We start from the raw sequence: 23,226 nt of genomic DNA, 5'->3' as shown, positions 1-23,226 counted from the left end.
GTGACAAATTAATGCTCAGAATTTAAGAAGTTGGTTGGTTTGGCTGAGAATCTTTCAGCACCCCTTTGTACTTTATAGTTGAATTATCTTAATAGTGTGGCATAATTTTAGGGCCATCTGCTATAAGGAAAAATAGAGTTCCTTGATTTTCTGTGGAACTGAAAGAAATGAAAAGTAAGCTAAGGGGGTAGAAAGAAAATTGAGAAAATGTCCATCTAGACCAATGGCCTCAAACTCAAATCCTTTGCAGGGTCACATTTTGGATTTCTTGGTACTTTTGAAGGGCCTCAGAAAAAAAATAGTTAATGTCTTATTAAAGAAATGACAATTTTGCATGAGGTAAAAACTCTTTATAATTTATAAATCTTTCCTTTTGGCTAAGTCTTAATAATATTGTCATTTATAGCTAAAGAGACATATGTTCTAGAAACTCTTTTATTTTACTTTTCTGATTATGATAAACATACCGAGGGCCTCAAAATAGTACCTGATGGGCCGCTGGTTTGAGACCACTGATCTAGACCCATTTTAGAGCATTATAATTTGCTGCTACTGCTTCAGCAATATAAAACCACTGTCTCTTCAGTTAAAAGGAAATTTTGTAATAGGACAATTGAGTCATCGCTCTCCCAGACTAAAGAACTACTGTATATGCAGTTGTGACTGGCTTAATTAAGAATGATAATAAAATCAATTCAGCTACTATTCAAATTGGTTGTGATGATTTTGCTTAAACTTTCATCCACAAGATAGAACTAATTAAATAGTAATTTGAAGTTAGATATTTTCCAAAAGAAGTTGATTGCCCTTTATTAGATAGTGAACTTTGGTCAAGTTTTCAAGTTGTATCTACTGACTTTGTTATAGATCTGGTAACTAGAGTTAATTCTATGCCATGTATGCTGGATATTCTGCTTCCCTCTGTGATGAGAGCTTTCCGGGAAAATGTAGCTGTCTTATTTTGTTAGGTACCAATTTGCAGAAACAAAATTCTATGTTTTTTGACATTGTTTTAGATCATTGATTGAACCATATCTACGTCATTCTCTTCTTGCTTGGGTTGAGAATTTTTGAGCACCCCCCCTCGTATCACTTTCTGATATGCTGGTTTTGACAGAGGACAAAGGTATTGGTTGATAACTTTGGATATATCAGCAGCTTTTGATACCTTAGAGCATGTACTTTTGTTGAATTATCTGATGTCTATTAGCCTGGGTTGAATAGTGCTAAGATGGTTTTAGCTATGATCATGTTACATTATATTGGCATGGAATAGAATTTAAGATTCTACGAGTATCATTTGTGTTTAAAATGTTAAGTAATTCAATGTCTATCATCATTGCTGCTGGTTTCAGATTGCATCAACTAGTTAGATCTTTGAATATGCAAATTTGTCCAAATTGGACATTCGCTCTTTCCAAGTAGTATGACTGGAACAATACCAGTCATTCATTTTTTTCATCGATGGACCAAAATTCTAGAACTCATTACCCCATCAGTTCTGGTGATAGGTGATAAGAGTAGGGATGTGAGTTTTAGTAGTGTGTTCAGAAACAAAAGGTTAGAGTTTGGTGATATTAGAGAGGACGGACCATTATCATGGTGAATTTTCACTTCCTATTTATATGACCCATATCCCAACACAATTTTTGCAGCAGAAAACTGTCACCTTTAGAAAGAAAAACCCGTCTAGAACTTTTCCGGCCTCAAGTTCTAGTTTCTCTCCCTGGTTCTCCTAGGGAATATCCTATTGATGACAGTTGGCATAACTGGAGCACTACTACAGAAAGCGCTTATCAATCTTTAGTGCCAGTAATCACTAAAACAATTTCCTATGCTCGGAATACACCATGGTTCCTACCCATTCATAGAGCCCTAAAACAAAATTTTAGAAAGTTAGAAAAGAAATGGAAAAAAAATCTCATTCAGACACAGATAAATCAAATTTGAGATGTGCAATTAGAAAATATAATTTTGAACTTAGGAAAGAGAGAAAAACTTACTATGGATGTAAAATAGCTAATTCCGACAATCAGAGTAGTATTCTTTTCAAACTCTGGCGTTCCTTGACTAACTCCAATCCAAATTTAGATAAACTTTCATCTCCTGCTCATGTTTTAGCTTCTTTTTTTTCAAGACAAAATCTCTCTTATCAGACAATCTTTTCCTGTAGGAGATACTGGTTATTTTTCTATATACTCTATCAATCCTACAATGGAGATACCAGTTGATCGCTCCTAGTGTTCTTTTTATCCAGTATCCGAACACCAAGTTTCTAAATTGTGTGAAAAGATGAGAAAGTGTAAATGTTCACTAGACCCTTTTCCATCATATCTTTTTCTTAATAACCCCTCTCAAACGATATCGTGGCTGACTACTTTATTGAATTATTCATTGGAAAATGGATACTTCTCACAATCCATGGGGCAAATAACACTTATTCCTCTTCTGAAAAAAGTAGATTTAGATCCTACCATTCCTTCTCACTATCGACCAATCGCCAACATACCTTTGCTGAAAAAAATGTTACAATCAATTGTAGCTGGTCAACTTACTAATTATCTGGAGAAATTTTCACTACTTCAACCATTTCAACATGGATTCCGCTCTAATTTTAGTACTGAAACTCTACTGATCTCTCTTCTTTCAAAAATTCAACAATTACGATTACACAATAAATGTGCAATTTTGCTTCAATTTGATTTATCTGCGGCATTTGATGTAGTGCATCATGACATTTTGTTTCATTTACTTTCAGATCTTGATCTCAATCAGGTTGTTCTTGACTGGTTTTCTAAATTTTTATTGTCTCACAAATATTCAGTCAATATTGATGGTGATATTGCCAATTCTTGGCGGCCTCCTTATGGAGTTCCCTAGGACTCTCCGCTTTCCCCAACCCTGTTTAATCTATATATGACTACTCTGAATTCTTATCAGTTGGCAGCTTGGGAAACGCTGTTCACCTATGCGGATGATATTTTTATTTTGATTGAGATTGAATCAGATATAACCAATTTAGTTTTTAAAATAAACCACTGTATCTCCAAACTTCAAGCTTGGGCTATGTCAGTCCAAATTAATCTTTTGTAGTTAGGCCCAAAACTTGACTGCCTTCCTCCCACTGTACTTCTGGATTTTTGGGATTCTCTGCAGATTGATTTTTTTGATTCCTCTTTCACCTTTAAGGATTAAATAAATTCTTTGGTCAAGAAATGCTTTTTCAGTTTACGAATGCTGAAGAATGTTAGATCTCTTTTCCATCAACGCCATTTCTCTGTTTTGGTTCAATCTATTATACTATCTCGGCTAGATTACTGTAATGCTATTTATCTTGGTGTTACAAAGACCTGTCTCCGAAGATTACAGTTGATTCAGAGTACTGCTGTGAAGCTGATTTTTGGAAAAAACAAATTTGACCATGTGACTCCATTGCTGTTGAGCCTTCATTGGCTCCCGGTTTATCTCAGGATTCAATTTAAATGTGCATGTATTTCCTTCAAAATCTTACATGGTATTTTCACGCCTCTTGTCCCTCTGCTATGGAACATTTATAGATTTTCCTATGCTAGAGGTGCTCAACAATTCAAACTTTCTCTTCCATCTAGAAAAAGAATTAAAGGAATCAAGAGCTTCAGCCTTTCTTTGGTTTTTAAATTTTCTCAATTATGGAATGAACTCCCTTTATCTTTGAGAAGTCCTAGCCCTTTCTTATTCTTCCATAAATCTTTAAAAACTTTTTTATTCACTAAACATTTTGGAAATTAATCCTCTTTTAATTCTTGTTTTTAATTCTCATTGCTTTCTTTTAGTGTATCTTTTTTTAATTATTGTTAACTGAGTCAAGAGTCCCCCTGGTTGATGACCCGGTATATAAAGCTAAGCTTTAGTTTAGTTTAGGAAGAAATGACAGACTTTTAGCAGTCTGTTGGATTTGTGCAGAGAAAGAGAAGGCGTCAAAGATGACCCCATGGTTGCAAGCTTACAAGATAGGGAGGATGAGAGTATTATCCACAGAAATAGAGAATGGGGGTAGAGGAGAAGTGAATTTAGGAGGAAAGATAAAAATCTCAGTCTTTGCTTGATTGTATTGCTAAATACATGTAAGTTTAAAATTGGGGAAAAAAGAAGCTTTGTCTTGGTCATATTTAGTTTTAAATGGCGGTAAGACATCAAGGTAGCAATGATGGACAATCAGGCTAAGACTTGGGCCTGGATTCCTGTAGAAATTTCTGGTGCAGAGAAATAGATCTGGGAATCATCAGCATAAAGGTGATACTGGAAACCATAGGAGGAGATCAGAACACCAAGGGGATAAGTATAGATGGAAAAAAGAAGAGGTCCCGAGGTACACCGACTGATAGTGAGATCCATAAGACCACATGCTAAAGGTGGGATGGGAGAGATAAGAAGAAAACCAGGAAATAATAGAGCCCTGAAATCCAAGTGAGGACATTGTATCAAGGAGTACAAGGGGGTGCTGAAAAGTTCTCAGCCCATCCAAGAAGAAAATGACCTTCATGTGAAGAACATTAATAAAAACAAGAGAAAAAGGAAACCAATATGGTTCTCCAAACTAGTGGCGGAGAAAATAAAGGCAAAATAGCTGGCATTCGTGAAATATTTAAAAAACCAAGAAGAGGAGTGCAGAAAGGATTACAAAATATAAATGTTTTAAATAAATAAATAAAATGCATACATTATCCCAAATTTAAAAGGTAAAGTATGCAACTATTTAACCTTTGAAATTGCCCAATCTAAATTACTTATACACAATTTATTCCTACTAAATTGAACAATCAAAAATAGCAAGACCAACCACCAGTAAACCCCAGACATAAAAAAGATTTTAGATAGAATGCATTGATTGGAATTAACTGGAAAAAGAGAGACCTACTCTCAAGTCTTAGAACTGTCTTGAACCTAGGGGACTTTCAAATTTGCACTGCTTAATTAATGTTAGGTAACTACACCAATAGATTCTAAAGATTTAATAAATAGTAGAGGATAGCAATCAGTTCATGGGAACTTGTTAACAAAAAGTCAGAAGTTCGCCAGGCCTTGTCAAGCATAAAGCACCCTAAAGTGCATGCAAGGTTACCCACAAACATCAAAAAAAGCCATCCTCTAGCTTAATAAGGTTTTTTTGTGTTATAAATATGTAAAAATCTAATAAATATAATATAAATTCAGAAGTACAAAAATTGATGATGATAATAAAGTGCCCAAAGTGTCAAGTGCAAAATCACATTGTTCCAGAATTTCAAACAGCACAAAAAAGTGCAAAAATCACTATTTGAGCCTCATAAAAGCAGGAAATCACATTTGTCCAATAAACTTAAACTGCCATCTACAAGGACTTATTTCAAAAGCCGCCAACGTTCATCTGATAAGAAGGTCTGTTGTCCGGGAGTGCCAACTGATCACCCGACAGAGCCCCTTTTAAATTCTCCCAATTATGGAATTAACTTCCTTTAATTTTGAGGTGTCCCAGCTCTTTTCATAAATCTTTAAAAACTTTTCTATTCACTAAACACTTTGAAAATTAATCCCCTTGTATTTTAGCATATTTTTAACTTATTGTTAACCATGTCGAGCTTCCTCTGGTTGAAGACCCGGTTTATAAAGTTAAGTCTTACTTTAGTTTAATTTAGAGCTGTTGTGAGAGTCCATGTGATATAATCAGCTCCAGGTAAACAACCTAACACTTTCTTTATTCTCTTTTGCAAGGAATTTAATGAAGGATATTTAATCATTTTCAGCAGACAGATCGAGAAGAAAGAGTTTAGAGTAGAGTCCATTGGATTTGGCCAGGAACAGGTCATTAGAGACTTTAGCAAGGGCAGTTTCCGTTGAGTGGAGAGGGTGAAAGCCCGATTAAAGCGGGTCAAGAATATTATGAGAAGAAAGGAGTCCAGGCAACTGCAGTGAACAGCACGTTCAAGTAGTTTAGATAGGAAGGGGAGGAGGGAGATAGGGCGGTAGTTGGAGGGGGACGTAGGGTCTAGCAAGGGCTTTTTAAGGAGGGGCGTAACTACAGCATGTTTGAAGACATCAGGAACCGTAGCAGTGGAGAGCAAAAGGTTGAGGATGTGACAGATGGGAAGGATCACCCCGGGAGCGATGGATCCAAGTAGGCAAGTAGTAATCGGATCAGAGGAACATGTGATGGGTTTGGAGGCGGAGAGAAAGCGAGCAGTTTCCTCTTACATAACTTCAGAAAAGGAAGAAAGGGTCGTAAGGGTTGTCGAAGGGAGGTTGACGGAGCGGACAGTCGTAAGGGGCGGTGGGGGAGGCAACGTTGTTGAGAATTCAGGGTGGATCTTTAGAATCTTGTCGCGGAAGAACTCTGCCATCATCTGGGGGGGAGAGTGAAGAGGGGATGGGAGGTGGCAGCACTTTGAGTAGAGAGTCGAGCGGGGCAAAGAGACGGCGAGGGTTGGCACTAAGAGTTAGTTAAACGGTTGTAGTAGTCTTGTTTGGCAAGCGAGAGGGTAGATTGGAAGGACATCAGCATGAATTTGAAATGTACGAAGTCAGCAAGCATGCGGGATTTAAGCCAAAGACGTTCAGCAGCTTGGGCACAGGAGCGCAGGTAACAGATTTGGGGGGTCAACCAGGGCTGGGGTTTGGCACATCTTACAAGGTGTTAATTGTCAATTATCAGTGCCAATTAATCAATTAAGTTATGCACATAAATCAGCACACATTTGAACACACAACTTAGCTCTTAAAGTTAACAATATAGGGTCTTATTTATTAGCCTGTATAATATTTTTGATACATTCATCACATTAATGCATGTAAATATTAGAGGGACACTTATAGGAAAGGAGCATTGGTGGGGCACAGGCAGAGTTGATAGTCATGTGGTAACCTATTTATCAAGATTATCTAAGTGGTTTACAATCAGGTACTCAAGCATTTTCCCTATCTGTCCTGGTGGGCTCGCAATCTACCTAACATATCTGGGGAAACAGAAATGGTTATGTAAATGATGAATACATAAAAAAAAACTTTTATATTACAATGTTAAAAAATAAAGTAGTCGGACATCATTTATCTGTGCAGTAAAACTTACATAATTATAAGGAAGGATAGTATCCAACTAGGAATGCAGGTGACCAGAGAGCTCAGGTTTCCATAACACTTGTAATGACTTTCAAGTAAGTCTCTACGACATTTTTACAAAATAATTGGTGCTTATGATCTAAAGATAACAGTCCTTGTCAATGTAACAGTGAACAGAGCAAGCATTGAATAAGGTGGTTGAAAAGTTTATATTTAGGAGGAAATGTTATCCTTGGTTCTCAAGAAAGCAAGTTCTGGTGATACTGGAAGAAGTCCAACAAAGTTGTTGTTTTGGGAGTTTTTTTCCTCTCAGCTAAAATACAGAACTCCAAAGACACCCGTTCTAAAAATACCTTTAAAGGGAAATTTTCGAAGACAAGCTGAAGGTTAGCTAGTGGTAGGAAACCCTATTGCCAGCTATGCAACCAATCTGTAAGCATGTTTTAAAAATAAAAATAAAGATGCGAACAGTGCCTTCATTTATGGAGCCAATATTGTGCTTACAAAAGTGCTTAGGAGCGCGTAAGGAGAGAAGAGGAGAGGAGGGACAGGAGAGATATGATATAGACATTTAAATACTTGAAAGGTATTAATATAGAACCAATTTTCCAGAGAAGAGAAAATAGTAAAACTAGATGGATTCACTAGAGGTAGGTCTTGTCAGACAAATCTGATCAATTTATTTGACTGGGTGACCAGAGAATTAGATAGAGGATGTGCGCTAGATGTGGTGTATTTAGATTTTAGCAAAGCCTTTGACAGTGTTCCACACAGATGTCTGATAAATAAACTGAGTGCCCTTGGGATGGGTCCCAAAGTGACGGGCTGGGTCAGGAACTGGTTGAGTGCAAGGCGACAGATGATATTGATCAATGGAGATCACTCTGAGGAAAAGGATGTTACCAGTGGTGTGCCTCAAGGTTCTGTTCTTGGGCATGTTCATTTTAACATTTTTTAAAATGATATTGCTTTAGGGTTGTCGGGTAAGATTTGCCTCTTTGCTAAACTAAATGAAACCTTGGGCTTATATACCGCATCTTCTCTATAACAGTACAGCTCGGCAAGGTTTACAAGAAATTAGAAAGGAAAACAGATACAATATGGATTTGGAATAGTATGGAGAGGAGCGAATGATACCAAAATCTGCAATAGAGTAGACACCGCCGGATGGTGTGAATAAAATGAAGACAGACCTGGTGAAGCTTGAAGAATGGTCTGAAATTTGGCAGCTAAAATTTAATGCTAAGAAAACAAGGTCATGCATTTGGACTGCAAAAACCAGAGGGAACAGTACAGTTTAGGGGGTGAAGAACTTATGTGCACGACAGAAGAGCGGGACTTGGGTGTGATTGTATGTGATGATCTTAAGGTGGCCAAACAGGTTGAAAAGGTAACAGCGAAAGCTAGAAGGGGATGCTAGGTTGCATAGGGAGAGATATGGCCAGTAGGAAAAAGGAGGTATTGATGCCTCTGTATAAGACTCTGGTGAGACCTCATTTAGAATATTATGTACAATTCTGGAGGCCGCACCTTCAAAAAGATATAAAAAGGATGGAATCGGTCCAGAGGAATGCTACTATAATGGTGTATGGTCTTTGTAATAAGGCGTACAGGGACAGACTTAAATATCTCAATCTGGAGGGGAATGGCCAAGATGGCGCTAAGCTGGAAGCATTGAGAACGCTCCCATCACTGCAGGAATTTTTTGTTATCGCAATGCTGCATACAAAAAGAAAAGGTTCTGTGAGGGTGCCTACCTCCTCAACACCCTCGCCTGCCTTAGTTCAGCGAATGTTGGAGCAATGCTTCCCAGCTCTTTGCTCGAGATTGGACGAGCTAAGTCCCGCTGCGAGAACGAGTGGAGAGGACACATTCTCGCTGGGGCAGGAGATCTCATTCTCGCCTGCACCGGTTGTCCTGCCTCCTTGTCCGGCTGATACTGCTGCCCAGGAAGTGGAAGAAGGGAGGCCGAAGTTGCACCGGACACTCCTGCAGAGAGAAGTTCCGCGGCAGATAAGCTTCTGCCGATACATACCAGACTTGGAGATTCATTCTCCTCCAACGAGGATACTTTATCAGCTATACTGAAGACGCTCCAGAAATTGGATGTTGCCACAACAAAGACGGCAGAGGAGGTAAAGGCTCTTGGAGCCAAGTTGGATAATGTTACTCAAACCTTTGAGCAGATGAACACTGAAACTAAAAGCTCACTTAAAAAGTTGCAAACTGAGGTACAATCATTACATGACTACAAAAATTCTGCAATAAAAGTATTTTTTTTGCAACGGAGTATAGAAAATATAGAAAATTACAATTGTAGGCTTGAACTTTTCTAAATCTCCTGGAATTTCACTGTATGATATGTTAAAAAAAATGTGATGGAAATGCTTGGTTATTCTTCAGAATTTATTCCCCCTTTGAATAAAATTATATTATCGTCAGCGTATGTATATGTATTATAGCCTATTGATTGGCACATGCTCAGTAGTGGAGATAGAAAAATGTTGAACAATAAAGGGGAGAGAATGGAATCTTGGGGGATACCGTAAGTTAAAGAATAAGCTTTAGAAGTCGTATCATTGTATCTAACCATGGATGAACGGCTGGTAAGAAATGAAATGAACCAGTCTTAAACTTGATCAGCAACACCTATGGATTTTAGTCTTTTGAGTAGTAGATCGTGGTCAATTGTGTCAAAAGCTGTGGATAGGTCTAATGAAAAAAGAATTACAGATTTATGATGGTCTAAGTAATAATGTGTGTTCGTTATCAGTCCTAACATTGAATATTCTGTATTATGATATTTCCTAAATCCCGTCTGATTCGGGATAACTAATGGGCAGACTGGATGGACCGTTCATTACTGCCGTTAATTACTAAGTTACTATGTAAGGATGTCTAAGGCCCGAATGGGTATGACTTGTACCTGAAGTAGCCTTAGGGGTCCTTAGGTGCCCCTAGGCACTTCCTTAAGTGTGACACTGGTGCCCTAAATCTAGGTTTTTGAAACGCTGGCCTACATTTAAAGCAACGGTATTAAAAAAAAAAAAGGGCAAAATTGTATAATCAGTGCTGATTCATGATTGACACGCTATTGGTGGCCGCTTCTTAGGTGCCGATTATGGAATTTCCCCCTTAGTGTTTAAGTTGCCACCAGATGTGACAGTGGAAAGTGATTGCAGTCATTTCATTTCCCCTCTTTGTCCTCTCATTAGCAGTAATTCCAGATACTGATTGCTTCTGGAACAGACTAAAGTAATATATTCTCAAATCTTTACCTCAAGATGTAGTTCCTCGATATAAAAAGTTTTGCAAGGATGGATTCCATCACAAGCAGAGATCATAATTTATTTATATTTGATTCCCCCCCCCACCCCAACACACACACACACACATACACAAAGTGTCTTTCCTAATGTTTAAACTTACAATCTGTATTATGTTAGTAGTAGTTATGTTTATCTGGCACACACTGAGAAATAGAACCAGGAATCTGACGACGATTATATATTCAATCAGAAACTGTTAGTTCTCCAATTAGAATGCATTTGTATATTTGAGTACTTCTAAGTAATCAGGAGGTTTAATGTGTTTTCAATGTAATTGTAATGATCCAAATTTTGTTCATTAATCATCATACAGAGTCTCACTTGCTTGCAGCCATTCTCTTTTGGCCTGCCTGTATTAACATTTGCTTGCATTACTGATTTCATAGATTTTAATGGACTATCAGGTATGTTTAATGATGTTGCAGCTCCCCTTTGAAAGCCTTCTGAAGAAAACTGCACCTGATCTACCTCGTGCACAGCTGTTTGAGTAAACTAATAATCAAGTTTCAAGTGTATTGTTATTTTGATATATCGTCTACCAATAATTTTATCTAGACGGTTTACAAGAATTAAAATGGCATTAAAAAGGAAAACATTGCCACATACAACTAATACAATTTGCAATGGTGAGGAGGGTCACAGAACCAAAAAAGAGTAACAGGACCGGGGGGGGGGGGAAACAATAGGTGGTGTAAAAATACATTAGTCCTTGAACCAAACTGGGCCTCTATATCTGAAGAAGTGGAGAAAACCACAGAAACCCTAAGAGTGTGAAGGCGCGTTAGCCGTTTTAGCGCGTGCTAAACACTAGTGCGTGCCAACGCGTCCATTATATCCTATGGACGTGTTAGAATTTAGCTCGCGATAAATCGGCTACCGCACCTTAGTAAAAGGACTACAAAGAGCCAAGTGGTAACATGCAAACCATGTGTCAGCTCTTACCAGTTTCTATGCAGCACATCTAAAGCTTCAGCAGCTCAAGAGATTGAAGATTCCTGGCTTCCAGGAACCTTTAATAGTTTAGACCAGTGTTTTTCAACCTTTTTACACCTATGGACCGGCAGAAATAAAAGAATTATTCTGTGGACCGGCATCGGTCCGTGGACCGGCGGTTGAAGAACATGGAGCTAAGTCATGGGCCAGACCCCGCCCATCTCCACCCAAGACCCCGCCCCCATAATAGTACTAATTGCACCTTGCACGTCCCGTGCCTCATCTGGAAGCCTTCCCTCTGACGTTGCAACGTCAGAGAGAAGGCTTCCGGTTCAGGCGCAGGATGCCTGTAGGAGCAACTGTCCGTGGCTTTGTGCACTGAATCAGTTAGGAAGAGGGAGCTGGCTTGAAGATAACGCCGCATCGATCGCACCGTGGACCGGCAGTTGAAGAACACTGTTTTGGGCCTGATGAACGTGCTGGCCCTGTGAACCGGCAGGAAATTTCTGTGGACCGGCACTGGTCCATGGACCGGTGGTTGAAGAACACTGGTTTAGACCCCCTTTTCTGCATCTTGCTATGTTTCATTATCCTGCATGGAATGTAGTTCATACCTCTGCTGCTTATGATTGGCTTATACCTGTGGTTTCAAACTCGCGGCCCCGCCAGGTCCTATTTTGAGGCCCTCGGTATGTTTATCATAATCACAAAAGTAAAATAAAACAGTTTCTTGATCATATGTCTCTTTAGCTATAAATGACAATATTATTATTAAGACTTAGCCAAAAGGAAAGATTTATAAACTAGAAAGAGTTTTACCTCATGCAATATTGTTATTTCTTTAATAAAACATCAACTATTTTTTCGGGTTTGAGTTTGAGGCCACTGGCTTATACTGTATGTTTTTGAGTTCTACATTGGAGTCTGAAGCAGCCTCCTTTTTGTCATCTGTGTGCTTATCTCTCTCTCACTCTCATAACAAATGCAGGCAGCACCAGTTTCAACCTATGTTCTCTGTGCAAGCTACAGTACAATTCATTATAAGAAAATGGGAACATGAGACTGGAATTTCAGATTCAACAGCGGCTGTAACTGTAGCAGAGCCCAGTATCTCTGGCACTGTGTTTAGGGGCACCTCCTACTGGTGTCTAACTGCCAAGTGCATATTTTAGACAAAAGAAAAAATGCTGAATCTTTGAGCAAATCTAATTGTTATATTTGATTATGTGAAAATTATAAAGACTTAAGTGATCAGGTGATCAAAATTCACATGTGGAAGATGGGGTCATCTATTAAACTGTCTTGGCCTTTACTCCACAAATTCATGGATATGGAAAAAAAATGGCTCAGTCTAACACAGGGATCTCAAAGTCCCTCCTTGAGGGCCACAATCCAGTCGGGTTTTCAGGATTTCCCTAATGAATATGCATTGAAAGCAGTGCATGCACATAGATCTCATGCATTTTCATTGGGGAAATCCTGAAAACCCGACTGGATTGCGGCCCTTAACCCTTTCAGGACCAAGGGACATATTTGTCCCATAACTTTAAAATCCTATAAATTTTGATTGGGATAGTCTACAGTTCTAAATTTGATATGTACGGATTCCATATGATACTGCCTTTATGTAAACAAACTGGTTCCGACATTCATTCATTAGCGTCGTTGCCAGATTGACGAGAAGATTCACTTGCCACACTGTCCATAAGCCAGAAGTGTGATTTTTTAAATAAAAATAATGATATTTCACAAAAAAAATTAATTTTTTGGCATCTGCAAGCCCTTTTTACCATAAAAATGTCGTCAAAACCACAAAAATTGGCCTACGATCCTTATGGTCCTGAAAGGGTTAAGGAGCGTCTTTGAGACCCCTGGACTCTAACACCAGTATCTCTCATAATAGTTACTAACAGCCAGTAATAAGAAAGGAAGATTGGATTTGGATTGGATTTTAAGTTGCATTTCAAAATCTATGCTCAAGGTGAAACAGGTACACAAGTTATGTCCCTTTTCATGTGGACTTACAATTCAAGTTTTGCCTGAGGCAATGCAAGGTGAAATGACTTGCCCAAGATCAGAAAGAGTGACAGCAGGAGAAGCAGCCTTCTTAGAAATTGATTCACACCAAAAAATCAGTGTTGTAATTTCCCTGCTCTGTGCACAGTCACATCATTCAATGAGAATGGATTCTCTATGTTTGCTAACTGGTGAATACCACAATTCACATCTGATATAACTGGAGTCTACTGTACTGCAGAGTTCACATGCCATTAAGATTGCATAAACTGCATAAGAACTTAAGAATTGGCACTGCTGGGTCAGACCAGTGGTCCAACGTATCCAGCAGTCTGCTCACGCGGCAGCCCCTAGGTCAAAGACCAGTGCTCTAAATGAGCCCAGCCTCACCTGCGTACTTTCCAGTTGAGTAGGAACTTGTCCAACTTTGTCTTGAATCCCTGGAAGGTGTTTTCCCCTATGACATTCCAGTTTTCTACCACTCTCTGGGTGAAGAAGAACTTCCTTATGTTCGTACGGAATCTATCCCCTTTCAACTTTAGAAAGTGCCCTCTCGTTCTCCCTTCCTTAGAGAGGGTGAATAACCTGTCTTTATCTACTAAGTCTATTCCCTTCATTATCTTGAATGTTTCGATCATGTCCCCTCTCAATCTCCTCTTTTCGAGGGATAAGAGGCCCAGTTTCTCTAATCTCTCGTTGTACGGCAACTTCTCCAGCCCCTTAACCATTTTAGTCACTCTTTTCTAGACCCTTTCGAGTGGTACTGTGTCTTTCTTCATGTACGGCGCAGTACTCCAGGTGGGCGCGCACAATGGCCCCGTACAGCGGCATGATAACCTTCTCTGATTGTTTGTGATCCCATTCTTTATCATTCCTAGCATTCTGTTTGGCCTTTACGCCAACGCCGCGCATTGCACGGATGGCTTCATTGACTTGTCAATCATAACTCCCAAGTCTCTTTCCTGGAAGGTGTCTCCAAGTATCGCCCCGGATATCCTGTACTCGTGCATGAGATTTTTGTTACCGACATGCATCACTTTACTTTACACTTATCCATGTTGAACCTCATCTGCCATGTCGATGCCCATTTCTCAAGCCTGATTATGTCACATGGCAGATCTTCGTAATCCCCCTGTGTCTTCACTACGCTGAATAACTTCGTATCGTCTGCAAATTTAATCACCTCACTTGTCGTACCAATGTCCAGATCGTTTATAAAGATGTTGAAGAGCCACCATCTCTAGCCACCTTCAATATGTTAATTCAGAAAAGTAACTGAACCCTAAGTTGCTCTATCCTCAGATCACCAGGCTACTTTGTGATCAAAATTGACTTGATTCCTAAGTAGCCTGAAATTTGTTCCACCAGAGCCAAATTATAAAAGTCAAGGGACCAAAATAAATTAACTATCCACAATTGTTTTATTAGTCAAAACACAGAGTAACAATATATTATTTGCCTTTTTGGTATGGGGCTGTTATTTAAATCCCAAAATAATAGCAAGGTTTTTCCCACTTGACAAAAAAAAACAACCCAACAGAGCAACTCAAACTACAAAGTTACAAAACATTGCAGTCCTCAGAGACCATGCAGTACACTTTGAAAACCTTATATCTGCAAAACACAGATTTCCCTAGCAGAGAGACAAGCGCTATAAGAAAAAGAGAAGAGAACATTAAGCAATCCAATTTAGAAAGAGGGAATCGGTGTTTGCTTGATGTACTCTAACTTACTATAGCAAATATTCAGTGAGTTGCCTTCTATAATGTAGGAAGGAATGTTAAGTACCCGTTTGCTAAGAGCTTCTGTAGCTGTATAAAAGAGTAAAGGTCCTGCTGGTTAACAGTTTAATGATTAAGTATAATCAATCTACCAGAGGAAAAAGAGGCAGGAATTTGGACCAAAAGAATAAGTAAAGCTGGAAGTGGTCCAGTTGCAGAAGACAGACTGCTAACTTTTTTGGCACCTGCTACTCAGGCCAGAGGGAAATTTTAATTATAACACATCACTCAGTACTTAATAAGAGGATGGACTCCCAGTGCAATGATGAAGCCCTGTCTGGAAAGCTGATTCGTACCAAATTCCATATGCACCAATATAGAAGAACGAAGAGTTCAAGCAATGAGTTGCACAATCACTCTCTCCAGCTACGGGTACACACACAGATACATGGATGCACACATTCCTCCAGAATATCAAAGGCTAAAATGAGCTCCACTTCTCTTTCCCTTCCGTCCCAGCAAGAATGCATCTTCCACTTTAAAATGATTTTGCACTTGAAGACCTTTTGGACTGGCATGCTAAACAAAAACTAAGCATGAAATTTATTTCTCCCCCCCAAAAAAAAAAAAAAATTAACATTTTTCATTTGAAGCCTAAGCATACAGAATTTTGACTACACTTTGGTTGCCTTTCAACTAGTATATTTATTAAAGTACTGTCTCCGACACACCCTCAGGCACCCCATCAATCTATCTAAATATACCTTTCTATCAGAAAATGCCAGCAGAAAAATTGCAGGTCTGCAACACATGATTTTTCCATTCCACTTATATTTTTATACACTCACCAAAACAATTCATAGTAAATTAAAATAATTATGCACATTTAAACCTCCACAAAATTCTAGTGCGCCCTTTGAATTGCTGATTGACTAACCCACATCTACTTTAATTAGCTTCCAAATATCAAACCCTCTCTCCCACATATAAAATTAATTGGTTCACAATATGAGAAAGCCTGACCTGAACAGCAATAAGAGAATAAGAAACACTAATGAACTTTTCTAAACCTGGAATATTCTCAGGAGAACAAGACCACAGTAGGCGTTTGAAACGCACTGACCATAAATCATTTGACCATGTGTTATAAGGATACAGTATTTTAACTATGAAAACTTAACCCATTTGCCCCCCACCCCAAACACACACACATGCAAAAAAAAAAAATAAATAAATAAAATAATTCCTTAGTGGCAAGATGTAATTGTAAGGTTTAGAAAATCCAATAGATAAATTAATGAATGTATATGCAGAGGGATGTGGGGAGAATGGTAGTGCTTGATAAACCTTGATTCCACTGCTGTGATCGGCATATTAATGGGTTTAGTGAAGTGGAGAGCTTCTCCTTGTTCCAGTAGTAATTTTAAAACTAAACATATAGAGTAACACTAAACTCACATATACAGAGTATCGTTATACTAATCAAAAAGCCCCCATTACTGAAGATAGTATAGAGAAACTCAAGCTGGTTACTGTAAGATCTCCTCATTATAAATGTTTTTTTTTTAATTGCTCCTACAAAATAAAGTACAGTACATACCAGATAGAATTTCAGGAAGCCAGATCATGTTGCTGCTCTGCAAGACATATCCAGAATTCTGGTATAGATTCCATGACGATCACATTTCAAGCCTGAGCAGCAAACGGCATGGCTGGACTTCAAAATTCATCAGCAACTCCTTGTCGCACAGCACCAAAGTACAACACCCCGGTTACAAGGAGAAAAACCACTACGACAAAAATAAATAAATATATATATATTAAAAAAGGGATAGAAAAAGAAAAAGAGACAACGTACGAACACAATGAAGGACGTGGGTCGGTGAAGATCCTCGGGAAAAATGACAAAATAATTAAGAGACGGTAAAGGAGTGAGGGAGGAAGGGTAGCGCTAGAAAGACTGAGGGGGGCCAACCCCCCTCTCCAAATAAGATCAGGAAGGGATGACAGAGAAAACTGCATGAAGAAGTGAGACGATGTTACTGAGCTCAGGGAGATAAGCAAGAACTAGTGGGAGACTTGCATTCATCTAGATACCTGCATCAGCTGTAACGATTCTGTGAGCTGGAGAGGATCCAATGAGCATTCAAGCGGATGTGGGGGACACAGGAGAGGCAGGGGACAATTACTGAGACCCCCACAGAGCTCAAGGGCCCCTACTTCCCTACAGATGTCTGGATCGCTGGCAGCACTCTTGTCATCAAATCCGATGCTCTCCCACCCAGAAGCTTTCAGAACTTGACTGGGGAAATCAAGACCTTCCTTCAGTTATTGTCACGATCCTCCCCCACTTATATGCACTCTCCTCCGTCAGTTATTTTGCAGGTGGCAGTCCGTGAGATGGAGTACAAAATCAGACAGGAAGAAAAGGAAAGGGCTCCAGCACTTGTGCAGTTGACGTGCGAGGAAAGGTTGCATCTTTGCAGGCAAAAAGGGTTGTCTGGTCTGCAAGGCAACAGTGTGTGCTGCTTTGCTTTCAAACTAGAGATTCAGGCTCCAGTTCTCACTGAAAAAAATACTCAGGCAACAGAGGAGACAAAGCTCTGGGCTCTGGATTTTTAAACAGTGCTTCCTATACGCTGTCAACACCTAATCACTGGCATTCAAAGCTTATTGTTAGCTGCTAAGGACAATGGAATGAATCAAAAACTGTACCTTCCATCCTAGCCACAAAAGTGCTATAAAGTATGAAAGCAATGTTCATTAAAATAGAGAACACTATTAAAACCGATTTAAAAATAAATAGGGATGTGTAGATGACCAAATTAAAAAAAAATAAATAAAAGAAAAACTTATGCATAAATGATAAAAGTGTGATGAGAACGAAACCCACAGTTCCCCGATTCTGTCTGATGTTTTATGTATCCTGTTTCTCTAAGTCCTCAGCATTTTTTCGCAGTGATTTAACAGCTCGGGAGCCAGAGCTTCCCTTAGTATGGAGATTGAAAATTATATCCATGCTCGCAAACCCCCTAAAGGGGGCTCCTTTGGATGCTTTCAGGTGCATTCCCTGGCTCCCAAGTCTTCCTCCCTTCCCTGTGAACTGTTAAAAGGTGCCTGTATTTTATTAAGATGCAGCAACAGTGTTGACCCCCCCTCCCCCCAAATCAGTGTGGGAAAGGGGAAAGCCAGTAAGGCAGTGGTGAGGGACAGAGGGCATTTCACAGCTTGGGATAATAAAGCATCTGAGCATTTCTGCAGATTTGGAGACCAAGTGTAATGGCCAGCAAGCAACACCATCTTTTGCAATGACCCAGCCCTACGGATTTAAGCTGGTGATGAATGAGCCTGTGAAGGGTTGTATTTCAAGGGGACTTGGGCTGAGGCATTTTTTTTTTTAAGGGAGCTTTCGCAAGCCTCACACAAAGCACAGCTCGTGCACTGTCTGGGGCTAAGTAGGAGAGGACTAGAGCAGCCCATTTCGGGGGGGGGGGGGGAGGGGGGGGTTCAGATCTTGGATGCATTTTGCACTCCTGACACTGAACCAAAACTCCTGAGCTCTCGGCTTCCACTACATCAGGGGTGTCAAAGTCCCTCCTCGAGGGCCGCAATCCAGTCGGGTTTTCAGGATTTCCCCAATGAATATGCATGAGATCTATGTGCATGCACTGCTTTCAATGCATATTCATTGGGGAAATCCTGAAAACCCGACTGGATTCCGGCCCTCGAGGACCGACATTGGACACCCCTGCACTACATGAATCCTACCCAAGGGACAAAACTGGTCCAGCAAAAGGTACTTTAAAGCAGCGATTCCCAACCCTGTCCTGGAGGACCACCAGGTCAATCAGGCCCTAATGAATATGCATGAGAGAGATTTGCATATGATGGAAGTGATAGGCATGCAAATTTGCTTCATGCATATTCATTAGGGCCTGAGTGGCCTGGTGGTCCTCCAGGGCAGGGTTGGGAACCAAAGCATACAGAGGAAGCTGTTCCCCTTGTTGGCGCATCTCCCCCCCCCCCCTTCCCCTCACCTCCGCGGTCGCCTTTCCACGTCAGAATGTCCTTTCGCGGCGGCCGTTTCCGGGAGTTGCGCGCGGTTGCCCGGCCCGACGCTTCCTGTCTGACGCAACTTCCTGTTTCCGTCTGAGCGGAAGGCGTCAGAGGGAAGGCTCGAGGCCCGGCAGCCGCGCGCAACTCCCGGAAACGGCCGCCGCGAAAGGCCATTCTGATTCGGGAAGGGGAGGGGAAGAGGTTGAGTTTTATTATGTAACATCAGGTGGGTGTGGGAAAGGGGAGGGGGGGACAGGCTGTGATAGAATTGGGGTGGAGGGAGATGGGGAGTCAAGGGAGAGAGAGAAGAGGGCATTGGGGGAGGGGAGAGCAGAGGCTGAATGGAAGTGGAGAAAGAAAAAAAAGGCAACATGCAGGGTGGGGGGAAGAGGATAGAGTTAGCGAAAGAGTGGAGGAGGGGAAGGAAAGGGGTGGCACAGTGAAAAAAAGGGAAATTGAGGACTGCATAGTAAGAAAGAATTGAATTGAGGCAGAAAATAAATTGAGAAGGAAGACCAGGAGAAAAAATGAAAGGAAAGAGAGACAGAGATACCAGTTCGGAGGGGAGAAAATGAGAAGACCACAGGTGGGGGAGAATATACAGATGCTAGACCATGGGAGTTACGGAGGGAAGAAGATGGATGCCAGACCAGGTTTTTTGTTGGGTTTTTTTTTTTTGGGGGGGGAGGGAAGGAGACAGAGATTCTATGGGGGGAGTGGAGGAAAGAAGATAAATGCCAGCCCAATGTTGGAGGGTGGGGGAAGATGGGAGGGGAGGGGCATAGAAAGAAAGCAGATGCCATACACAAAAAAGGCAGAGAGGGGCAGACAGTGGATGAAATGAGGAAAACAGAAACTAAACGACAAAAGGTAGAAAAAAAATTATATATATTTGTTTGTTTGTATTGTTTTTTGCTTTAGGATAAAGTACTATTGTAGCTATGTTGATAAACAGAAATGGAAATAACGTGATCCTTTTATTGAAATCATGTTAATGCAATTTTGACTAGCTCTCAGAGACCAAATCACCCTTGCTCAGGTCAGGACAGGATATTGTAACAGCTGTATACTTTACTAAACCTCTGAAAACTAATTGAAAAATGTATTAGCAGTGGCGTACCAAGGGGAGACAGGGGGGCGGTCCACCCCGGGTGCATGCTCCAAGGGGGTGCACAGCCAGCCGGATCCGGAACCTCCCACACTGCTCCAAACGGCACCTCAGCGTGGCTGCCGTACTTAGAGCAGAGTCGGCAGCCGCACTGAAGTGAACGAAGGTCCTGCGATGACTGCGCAATCTACCGCCTCTGTTCCGGGAGAAGTAAGTGACATCAGGGGTGGGGGGGGGGGACCGGCAGCCACAGTCATCGCGGGATCTTGCTGCAACTAACTGCGTCTGCTGGCCCAGCCCCCTCCGACATCACTTACCTCTTCTATCCGGAGCAGAAGCCGTCATCGTGGGACCTTTGGGATGGAGAAAGAAAGCATAGTAGGGTGGTGAAAGGAGGTCAGGGTGGCATGGAAGGGTGTGAAGGGTGACAAAGGAGGGTCAGGGTGGTATGGAAGGGTGTGGAGGGTGACAAAGGGGGGGGGTCAGGATGGTATGGAATCATGGTGAAGGGTGGCAAAGGGGGGTCAGGGTGGTATGGAATTATGGTGAAGGGTGACAAAGGGGGTCAAGGTGGTATGGAATCATGGTGAAGGGTGACAAATGGGGTCAAGGTGGTATGGAATCATGGTAAAGGGTGACAAAGGGGGGTCAGGGTGGTATGGAATCATGGTGAAGGGTGACATAGGGGGTCAGGGTGGTATGGAAGCGTGGTGGAGGGAGAGAAAGGGGCAGATGCTGATGGAATTGCAGGGAAAGAGACATAAGGGGACAGGATACTGCATGGAATTGGGTTGTCGGGAGAGAAAGGGGGCAGATGCTGATTGAAGTGGGGGGAAGGGAGAGAAGAGAGTGAAATGCCAGACCATGTGGGTGTGGCAGAAAGAAGGGAAGAAGAGGAGAGGAGAGATGCCAGACCATTGGAGGAGGGAAGGGAGGAAGATGGATGCCAGACTAATGGGGGTGAAGGGAGAAATGGAAGGGGGATGCATAAAGTTTCTAGAACGGGAATAGAAAGAGAGAAGATGCCATATAGAAGGAGCAGAGAGAGGGTAAACAGTGGATGAAAGGAAGAGAGTGACAAAAAGATGAGGAAAGCAGAAACCAGAGAAGACAAGGTAGAAAAAAATTATATTTATTTATTTATTTTTTGCTTTAGGTGAGATGCATCGCTGTTTCTGTGATGTTGCATTGTATGCAGAGTCCAGCTTCTTGGTGCTTCAGTTTAACCTTTGTCTACGTATTTTTATTCTATCTCCCCATTTGCAAAACTGTAGAGCGTTTTTTAGCGTTAGCATCTGAGCTGTTACCACCGTGGCTAAAAACCACATTACAGTTTTGTAAAAGGGAGAGGGGTTAGTTTGTGATTACATATTCCATAGTAGGCAAAGGTGTTTTCTGTGTTCTATGTGTTCAAAAAGACATGGTTTTCTGTTAGGATTGACTGTGTAGGATTGATCTGTACTAGTCTGGCTTGTTTAGTTTTACAATGGGTTTATTGATGTACTGTTCACTGCAGTATGTAAGATGCTGCCTTTTACTAAATATTCATGTGTGACGTGTGGATTGTTACTAAAAATCATGTTTTTCATACAGATGGGGGGGGGGGTCAAAAAATGATGGGCCCCGGGTGTCACATATGCTAGGTACACCACTGTGTATTAGTCCCATAAAATAGTATTATCTTATTTTCCATCTTTTGTTTTTATTTTTATTTGTTAATTTGTAATGTGGTTTGTTATTTCTCTTTTCTCAAATATACATCTACTGTCTTTATATTTTATACATTAGGGGGAATGCATCACTGTTCTGTGGTGTTGCATTGTATGCAGAGTCTGGCTTCTTGGTGCTTCAGTTTAACTTTTGTCTACATATTTCTATTTTTAGTTTGTGATTACTTATTCCATATTGGGGAAAGTGTTTCTGTGTACGAAAGACATGTTTTTTGTTAGCATTGATTGTGCAGGGTTGATCTGTTCTAATCTGGCTTGGGTTGGTTTTACATTGGGTGCACTGATGTTCTAGTGCTCACTGCAGTGTGTAAGATGCTGCCTTTTCCTAGGTACACTCATAAGCGACTTGTGGATTATTACCAAAAATCATGTTCTTTATAGAGAGGTGGAGATGTTAAAAAAATGATCATCCCTGGGTGTCATGTATGCTAGGTATGCCATTGGTGGAATATGTTAGCTTTGGGATATGTGCATCACAGATTTTTTTTTATTGTGTCCAATGGCTTACCAGACAACTGATGGGGGAGTGAGGATGGGCAGTGGCCCTGAACCCATGGCACAATGTACATATTCGTACCCCTCCATGCCACTAGCATCCTGGCTTGGAGGGTCAGGAGGCAGGATGGTGGATTTCCCCTGGCGACGGTGTCTGGGTGGCATTCACCCAAGCCCCTCAGAACATGCATGAGTAGTATTTGTGGATGATGCAATGGCAACGTTAAACGAGCAACAACCCTATTACTGCAAATTGAAGCTACAATGATGGAGCTTTTAACCACCGGGACGGGAAATTTCATGGCGACACCAGAAGTATTTCTTACCCGAAAGGGTGGTTGATCATTGGAATGATCTTCCACTGCAGGTAATTGAGGCCAGCAGCGTGCCAGATTTTAAGAAAAAATGAGATAGGCATGTGGGATCTCTTAGGGGAAGAAGTTAGGGGGGGTGGGTCATTAGAGTGGGCAGACTTGATGGGCCGTGGCCCTTTTCTGCCGTCATTTTCTATGTTTCTAAAAACATGCTATAGGTTGGGTAGTTACCATCCTGAAAGACGAACATCCACATTATTGTGAACCGAGGTTACAATATACAAAGGAGAACAGTGAGCAATCTGGATTTTTGCAAGCTGGCAATTGGGGAAGATAGGAGTCAACATGTAAAAAACTATATGAAACAAGCTATAGCTGCCCTAAGTCACGATCATGCACTACAGTCCTACCCAGCATGCAGAGAAATTAAAGGAGAAAAACAAATTAACCTCT

At 40.9% G+C, this 23,226-nt stretch overlaps 1 protein-coding gene across 4 annotated transcripts in view; it reads right to left on the bottom strand.

Moving 5' to 3' along the window:
* The window catches only part of BRINP3 (BMP/retinoic acid inducible neural specific 3), a 223,977-nt gene that overhangs the window by 199,535 nt on the left and 1,216 nt on the right, over positions 1–23,226 (bottom strand). Inside the window, exons 1-2 of one of the 4 annotated variants that reach the window (XM_033962458.1) lie at positions 19,108–19,195; positions 16,671–16,860 (exon numbers count right to left, since the gene is read on the bottom strand). The gene's annotated coding sequence lies outside the window, so the exon portion shown is untranslated. Of the gene's footprint in view, positions 1–16,670; positions 16,861–17,167; positions 17,947–19,107; positions 19,236–23,226 lie in introns of those variants that run through there. The other 3 variants (XM_033962457.1, XM_033962459.1, XM_033962460.1) reach the window with 3 other exon arrangements.

This window comes from Geotrypetes seraphini, chromosome 10 (genome assembly GCF_902459505.1).
Source record: "Geotrypetes seraphini chromosome 10, aGeoSer1.1, whole genome shotgun sequence".
Taxonomy (NCBI): Eukaryota; Metazoa; Chordata; class Amphibia; order Gymnophiona; family Dermophiidae; genus Geotrypetes; species Geotrypetes seraphini.
The sequence above is the reverse complement of the archived record's forward strand: the minus strand, read 5'-3'. Positions and strand labels throughout refer to the sequence as shown.